Genomic DNA, 8,705 nt, shown 5'->3' on the forward strand with positions numbered 1-8,705 from the left:
TTTGGTAGCAATGGTTTTAAGCTGAAGTGGGGTCGATTTCGGTTGGGTATTGGGAAGGAATTCCCAAATCCTGTGAGCCTGGTGAGGCCCTGGCACAGGGTGCCCAGAGCAGCTGTGGCTGCCCCTGGATCCCTGGAAGTGTCTGAGGCCAGGTTGGCCAATAGCTGGAAGAAGTTGAAATGAAGATGTGAGTTCCAGAATTACCTGAGAAACCTCACATCAGCCCTTGATGATTTCATGCCTTTTTTTTTTTTTCCCCTTTTTTTTTTTCCATGCACTTTTGGCTTTCCTTTTTAAAAATTCTGTTTAGAGACTTAAAGAAAATTTTTAAAAACCCCAAAACCAACCCAAACCCTACCAGTTTTTCTAAGGAGCAGAGAATCAGATTCCAGATCAAAGGAACAAAAATTCTGTAGAATGTGGAGATATTTTGGCCAGAAAAGGACCAGGACAATCTGTTTAATGAGCACCAGAGAAACAAGTTTTGCTCATGTAAAGATCTTGCCTTTGGTTGTGAAGTTTAGGGAACAACACAAATTAAACCTTCTCAGAAACAACCGATTCTTAAAGATATCAGGAGTAATCCAGTATTAGAACTCAGGAAAACCAAATAATTTTTTCTTCCATCAGATAATCACAAACTGACACTCCTCGAGTCATTAGAAACACAAACAGAGATTATTTCAGAAAAAAGCTAAAATTAAATAAGAACATGAACATAAAATATGGGTTTAGGTTTCAGTTTCTTGTTTTCCAGTACAGAAAGAAAATTTTCAAGTAGCTGAAATGTTTTCCATGAACACTCCTGTGCAATCACGAGGCTATTCTTTGTGAAAATAGCAGCTGTAGTGATTTTTTTTAATTTCCCATTTACACCATTTTTTGGGGGGTTCAGTTTGGGAAGAATCAGCTTTCTGGAGAGAGGACTTGGGATATTTTGACCATCCTTAGGGCTGGGAATGGATCCTTAATGCCAGGAGCTGGGTCCTGGCTTGGAGCTCCAGGAGCCGGACCCACCCCCAGAAGGTGCAGAGGAGCTCCCAGCCCTGATGGGGTTGTTAAACTTGGGATGCTCCTGGACATGAGGGACACTCTGGGACATGAGGGACACTCCTGGACATGAGGGATGCTCCAGGATGCAAGAGATGCTCCGGGATGTGAGGGACACTCTGAGACACGAAGGATGCTCTGGGTCACTCTTGGGGGAGTGATGAGGGACATTCCTGGACACGAGGGACACTCTGGGACATGAGGGTCACTTCTGGACATGAGGGACACTCTGGGATATGAGGGACACTCTTGGACGCAAGGGATGCTCTGGGACATGAGGGACACTTCCTTGACATGAGGGACAGTCCTGGATATGAGGGACACTCTGGGACATGAGGGACACTCCTGGACACGAGGGACATTCCTGGACATGAGGGACACTCCTGGACATGAGGGACTCTCCAGGATGCAAGAGAACGCTCTGAGATGTGAGGGACACTACTGGACATGAGGGAAGCTCTGGGATGCTCCAGAGGGAGTGATGAGGGACACTCCTGGACACGAGGGACACTCCTGGACAGGAAGGACACTTCCTGGACACGAGAGATGCTCCTGGACATGAGGGACACTTCTGGACACAAAGGATGCTCTGGGACATGAGGGACACTTCCTGGACACGAGGGATGCTCCTGGACACGAGGGACACTTCTGGACATGAGGGACACTCCTGGACACGAGGGACACTTCTGGACATGAGGGACACTCCTGGACATGAGGGACACTTCCTTGACACGAGGGATGGTCCTGGACACGAGGGACTCTTCCTGGACATGAGAGATGCTCCTGGACATGAGGGACACTTCTGGACACAAAAGATGCTCTGGGACATGAGGGACGCTTCCTGGATACGAGGGATGCTCCTGGACACGAGGGACGCTCCTGGACACGAGGGACGCTCCTGGACACGAGGGATGCTCCTGGACACAAAGCCGTGTGTGGGAGCACCAGGGGTGCCCCCCACGGAGCGGAGTTGCTCTAATTTAAACCCTCCCACCCTGCTCCGGTTCTTGGCAGCCCCGGAGCGGCCTCGCTCCCCCCGCGGGCCCCTGGGGCCGCTCCCAGGAGCCGAGCGAGCCGCGGCTCCTGCGCGGGGTAATTGAAGCAGCACGCAGAGCATATGGCCAGGCAGGGCTCCCTGCTGCTGCACCAGCTGGGAACTGGGTGCTGGGGGCAGCGGGCGGGGACCGGCCCCGTCTCCCTGTCTGGCTGCTCCCCCTGCCCCCGCGCTCTCCAAATGACTCCTGCGAGGGAGGGCCGAGCTCCGGGCTCTCGCTGCGGGCTGGGAGCCGCGGCAGGGGGATGCGGGGCTCTGCAGGGGGATCCCGCTTTGTTCCGGGCATCCCGGTGTCGTTCCCTTCTCCTCGCCCCCGGCTTCCCCCGTGGCGGTGTTGGCCATCCAGCCTGCCAGCCCAGCTGCTGTGCCCCCTCCTCCTGCCAGGTGCCAGCTCTGCTGCAGGGTTTGGGATCCTGGGTATGCGTTTTGGTGTGATGGGCCCCTGCTTCCTATCAGAAAACACTTTGCAAGTGAGCTCGAGGTGCTGCAGACCCCCAGAACTGTCTGTGTTCCCCCCAAAGGTGTTCCCCACTCCATCATGGAGATCTCTGAACTCCTGTGGGCTACAGGAGCTGTGGGGACACAGAGGGAGATGTGTCCCTTCGAGGGTGGCCCTGCCACTGCAGCTCTGGGCGCTGCCGAGGGCTGTGCGGGGCAGGGAGCAGCAGGATGCAGGTGGGGCTGGGAATGCACCTCAGGTACCCCAGGGGAGCCCTCCCACTGCCCAGACACCTGGACACATCTGGATTCTGAAGCCAGACCCTCCACAAGGTGAAGCACCACCATGCTTAGCTCCACCTCAGGGGGATCTGCCTCCATGTCCCACCTCAGGGGGATCTGCCTCCACCCCCTCCTGTCTGAGCTGAATGGGGAAGCACTGAGCCTGTCACCCCCTGTGTGTCCCAGAGAGGGTGACAGGCCCTGCCCAGGGTGGTGGCACAGCAGGTCCTTGCTCCCAGCTGCAATCCCTGTGTCCTGGTGTTAGAACCATTCAGCCACCAGGAGTTTCAGAGCCATCCCTCGGGGATAGTCCTGCCCTGAGGAGGTGTTTGGAGTGGATGTGGCCAGCCAAAGTCCCTTCCTACCCTGCCTTCAAGAGCTGTGTGAAGAGAAAGGGCTGTGTGAGAGCTGGGGTAGGAGGGTGGGAGCTTTTCCCTGAATCCTCTGAAGAATGGGAATTGGACTGTCCAACACAGAGACAAATCTTTCCCCACTCACTGCCCTGGAAGCAGATTTGCCTCCAGTGCCTCTCTGTGTCCTGCACTGGGAATGTGGCCAATGCTGGAGGGACTCCCCATTCCTCCTGACCCCAGGGGTAACACTGGGAATGGCTCCACCTCCCTGCTCTCCTCTGGCTCACCCAGAAACAGGAGATGTCCTTCTCCCACTGGCTGGTGGAGCCATGGCCCTCTGGATATGAGCTGGAGGTGAGTGGCCCACGACATCCAGGAGCCACTCCTGAGCTCCCTGGCTCACACCTTAACTGGGGTTCACTCCAAGGTGCAAACATTTGGGATAAGACCTCTCTAAGTCTCCAGGATCACATCTCTGTGTCCTGGCAAAAGCTGAGGAGGTGACAAATGCTCCAGTTCCTCCAGCACCTGCTGGGATCATCCTCGAGGATGAGCCCAGAGCTTCTCCCTCTGGGTGTAGGGACAACATCCCAGCCACCTGTGCTGGGCCCACGGCTGGATCCCCATGGAGGGAGGGGGTAGGGGGGAATTGATGGCAAGAAAAGGGGCTTCATTTGAGCCAATTATTCTCAAACTGAGCGGAGGAAGCCGTCATTCTGGCGTTTCCTTTTTTCCCCCTCTATTTCCATTTGTTGTGTGTGTTTTTTTCACACTCTGGCAATGGCTGAATATCACACAAGTGCCCTGTCAAGAGATATATTCAATAAACACTTGACACCCAAGCTCAGGAATACATGGCCCGTGGCAAACATGAATTATTCAAATGGAAATCAAGATAATTTTGCTTCTAACTCAGAAAACCAAGACTCTCTCTTTCCTTCCTTATTTTTCCTCTCTTTCTCTCCTTATTTTCTTCCTGTTCTTTCTTTCTTTTTATTTTCTTAGCATTTATTTCTTATTCTTTTTTTACCTTCTTCCTCTTGCTGGAAACCTTCCTCACATTCATTTCCAGGGAACTCCCTTTGCTGAATGAGCTAAGGTGAGGATGAGGAGGAACATCTTTGGGTGAGGAGATCCTCCACTTCTTTGTGCCCTGGAGCTGCTGGATCCCTTTGAAAGGGGCTTGGGATGGTGGGACCTGGTGTCCTGGAGGTGCTGTGGGAGTGAGGTTTTGGATCATCCAGCCAAAAACTCATCTCTCAGTCCAACACAACTCGTTTGGGAGAAGCTGGTGCCACAGCTGCTCTTTGGGATGACTTTCCTGCCTGCCTGGGCCTTTCCTTTGCCAGGTCAGGGGTGGGAGCTGGGTTGGGATGGGCTGGGCTGGTGGCAGGAGGTGTCAGGGCTGCTGGGATCTGCCTGGGGATGTCTCCTCAAGGAGGACTTGGGTGGGCTTGAGAGAGCTGGGATTAGCAGTGGGCTGGAGAGCTGAAAGGATGCAGGACAGGGCCACAGGGTAGAGATGACGGTGATGAGCAAGGCTGGAGGAAGGCGAGGGCCCTCTCTTCCCTTCCTCTTCCTCTCTCAATCCAGGCCTGAGCCCATCAGCTCCAGGTGGGACCAAAGGCTTTGGCTCCTGGAGGCTCTTCCCGAGAATGAGAAGAGCCAGAGGTGACTCTCAGGAGGGTTTTAGGAAAGAGCCGTGGGCAGACCAGGGGACATTGTCCTGTTTCCTACCCCTGTTTGAAAGGTCTCTTTCCAGCTGCTCATGGATTTCTCCTCCATAGCTGGTGGAATTTTGGCCTCTGCACTGACTCAGACGTGGACTGAGGTTCTTCAGTGAATCAAATCCAGAACTGAAAGGGTTTTCCTCTGGGCAGAAACTCACTGGCTTTTGATATGGAGCTTGGAGGGCTCGAGGAACAGGAGGAACTGCTCAAAGCAGCACTTCAGGGCTCTGCAGGCTTGGGGATGGGCACACGCAGAGTGACACACAGGTCACAGTGCTGGTCCCACCCGGTGTCCTCAGTGCTGGTCCCACCAAGAGTCTGCAGTGCTTTAGGACTCACAGGGGCTGCAAGATGGGTCAGAGGAAAAGCAGTTCATGATATCCCAATCCCACCAGCAGTCCATGATATCCCAATTCCACCAGCAGTCCAAGGCATCCTAATTCCACCAACAGTCCATGGGATCTCAATCCCACAGCATTACATGGTGTCCCAATCCTGCAGCAGTCCATGGTGTCCCAATCCCACAGCATTCCATGGTGTCCCAATCGGTGTCCCAATCCTGCAGCATTCCATGGTGTCCAAATCGGTGTCCCAATCCCACAGTATTCCATGGTGTCCCAATCCCGCAGTATTCCATGGTGTCCCAATCCTGCAGCATTCCATGGTGTCCCAATCCCTCAGTATTCCATGGTGTCCCAATCCTGCAGCATTCCATGGTGTCCTAGTCCTGAAATATTCCATGGTGTCCCAATCCTGCAGCATTCCATGGTGTCCCAAACCCGCAGCATTCCATGGTGTCCCAATCCCACAGCATTCCATGGTGTCCCAATCGGTGTCCCAATCCTGCAGTATTACATGGTGTCCCAATCCTGCAGCATTCCCTGGTGTCCCAAACCCACAGCATTCCCTGGTGTCCCAATCCCACAGCATTCCATGGTGTCCCAGTCCCACCAACGTTCCATGAGATCCCACCTGCCAGCTCCGGGCAGACCCTCAGAGCAGGCAGGACAGGGAAGACGCATCCCAAGGTTGCTTCCCTCCCTCAAAGCTGTTCATTACTTGGCAGCTCCCCTTCCTCCCTCCCCTGGAAACACCCCTGGGTAGGAGGAGGCTTCATCCAGCTCCATGCTTCTTCCTCTGCCGTTCTCCAACGCTGTTGGCAAGGCTGGAGCTTCCCTCTCCCGGTGAATGGCCGTGGTTACTTGTGAGGTCGGGACTGGCTGTCAGCCAGTCCCAGCCCAGCAGAGGGATCTAATGGCCCCGGCGCCAGGCACTTCGGAGGCAGGAGAATGTGGGTCATCAGCCACGTCATCTCTCGGAAAGGTGGGGGTGGAGAAGACGGGGGCAAGCGATCATTTAAATTTGGAGAGGAGCTAACTGGAAATTTGGGCCATCAGGAGAGTAATGGGCCGAGAGGAAGAGCTGGGATATTAATAGAGCTGGTTTCTGTAAGAGCTGGAGCAAGCAAGGCATGGACAACCACAGGAAGTGTCCCGGCAGGAGCAGGCTGGTACCCCCAGAGCACCGGGAGCATCCGCTCGGATTTCCACGTACAACCTCCCTCTGCATCCCAGGACCCTGGCGGGCCTCTCATCCTGCTCCTCCCCTCCATCCCTCCTCCATTCCATCCTGACTGCTCCTGCCTCCCAGCCACAGATACCATCCCAAGAAACCCTTGGAGAAAGCCCAGTGGGCTCATGGGGACCTCTGTGGGTGTGAGTCCCACTTGTCCCTCCCTGCCCGGCTGCTGGTGCCACCTGAGCCCAGTTCCTTCCACCCACAGTCCTGAGGGGTTTCCATGCCAAACCAGGTGGAAGCAGCATTCCCACCCAACTTCTGGTTGCCTTTGTAGATGAAGAGCTTGGGCAGCCTCTCCCTGCTCACTTTGGTGTCTCCATCCTTGGAGAGGTTCAAACTCCACTGCACAAACCTGCCCTGACTGGCCCTGTTCCAAACAGGGAATTGGGGGAGGCCTCCATGTGTCCCTTCCAAACTGTAGAACCCATGGATGATTTGGTTTGGGAGGGACCTCATCGATCATTGACTTCCCATCCCCAAATCTGGAGCTCCAAACCCCTTCAGAAGGCAAAGGACCTGCAGACACAGGCCTTCAGTGAATTCCTCTTCCCAGGGGTCTCTGTGTTTCCTGCAGGCCTGGAAGAGCTGCAGGAGCTGAATATGGATGAGGAGGACAGGGAAGAAGGCAGGGGGTGTTCCCCTTGTTAAATATTTACCGTCCCAAGTGGGTGATGTGACATTTCCTACCCTCCAGGAATTCCTATGGACTGGCAGGACTGTCCAGAGAGGAGCAGGGGGGTCTGTCCCAGCCTTGTCTGAGCAGCAGAACCTTGTCCCCAGGTCACAGGGGCCATTCCTGGGCCACTGAGTGTGCCCATCCTGGTACAGAACCGCAGGATAATTGAGGTTGGAAAAGACCTCCAGGATCACTGAGTCCAACCTGTGCCCAATCCCCACCTTGTCCCCAGCCCAGAGCACTGAGTGTCACATCCAGGCATTCCTTGGGCACCTCCAGGGATGGAGACTCCACCATTGCCCTGTGCAGCCCCTTCCAATGCCTGACCACCCCTTCCATGAAGAAATTCCTCCTGGTGTCCAACCTGAGCCTTCCCTGGTGCCACTTGAAACACTAAAAATGGAAAAAGCCATGAGAGGCTGCATGAGCTGGGACTATGAATTCTTTGCAGACACCTCTGCTGATGGAGCCCCTCTGTGTCCTTCCCAATCCTGTCCATCCACACCCCCCTCACCATCCTCAGCCAAGGTCTGACCCTCCTGTGACTGAGGGACAATCCCTGCTAGCTGGGACCAGCATCCAGCACCTCCAAGCCACGGAAACATCCTTGACAAGAGCAAAACCTGCTTTTCCTGCTGAAAAGCTGAGGAAAACACTCCCTTTGAGGCACCGACAGAGAAATTTGGGCTTCTTATATAAAACAAACCCACAGCACGGGGGACAAACCTGTTTTCCAGCAGAAAGTGCACATTCCCACCCTGAAAGTGGGCTAAAGCCAGCCCAGTTACACAATGGGAAAGGCTCAGGTAGTGCCTGGCTGCAGCTGCATTTGATACCCTGCGAGGGCTGCGGGAGCATCAGCCCCAGCTCCTTCCTTCGCTCAGGCAGCCCATCAAATATTTACTGGGCTGCCATAGGCAATTACATTAGAGGAGATAGTTAAACACCCCCTACCCCAGGGCACCCCCCTGCAATGTAAATCAAACAAATTGGACTCTTTTCACAATTGACACACACGATTTTACTTACTGTAAATAATTTAGTATTAAAAAGTCGAGCTACACTTTGCCCCATCTGGATTTTCTTTTCTCCCTCTCTCTCTCCCGCTCTGCGGACTCCAGGTTCCTAATGCAGGAGATGGAGTGCAGGAATTTTGCTGCCTGGGTGAGCTGTTAGAAGATTCCCATTTCCTAATGGAAGAAACCACACTCAGGAAACCTGTGAAGTTGCCCATTTAAAAGCAGCAGAGATGTTCCAGCTAACAAAGGATGGGAAGGATCCCTCCCTCCGGAAGGAGTTGTTGAGTCTATTGCTGGTTGGCATCTCCTGGGGTCACAGCAATCTCCTATAAAAGTTGGCTGAATGGTTGCACTTTTTAATTAAAAGCCATCTTTCCTGATTAGGCTCAGTGGGGTTTTAATAAGGATTTTTACAATCTGGATCTGTTGGCCAGCATGGATCATCTTTCTCTTACACCTCAAGTGCTAGATCTGCATTAAACACCCTGCTCTTCTGCCTGGGAAGGGATCTGATCCTCATTAGGA

The sequence above is a fragment of the Lonchura striata genome, chromosome 14 (assembly GCF_046129695.1).
Source record: "Lonchura striata isolate bLonStr1 chromosome 14, bLonStr1.mat, whole genome shotgun sequence".
Classification (NCBI taxonomy): domain Eukaryota; kingdom Metazoa; phylum Chordata; class Aves; order Passeriformes; family Estrildidae; genus Lonchura; species Lonchura striata.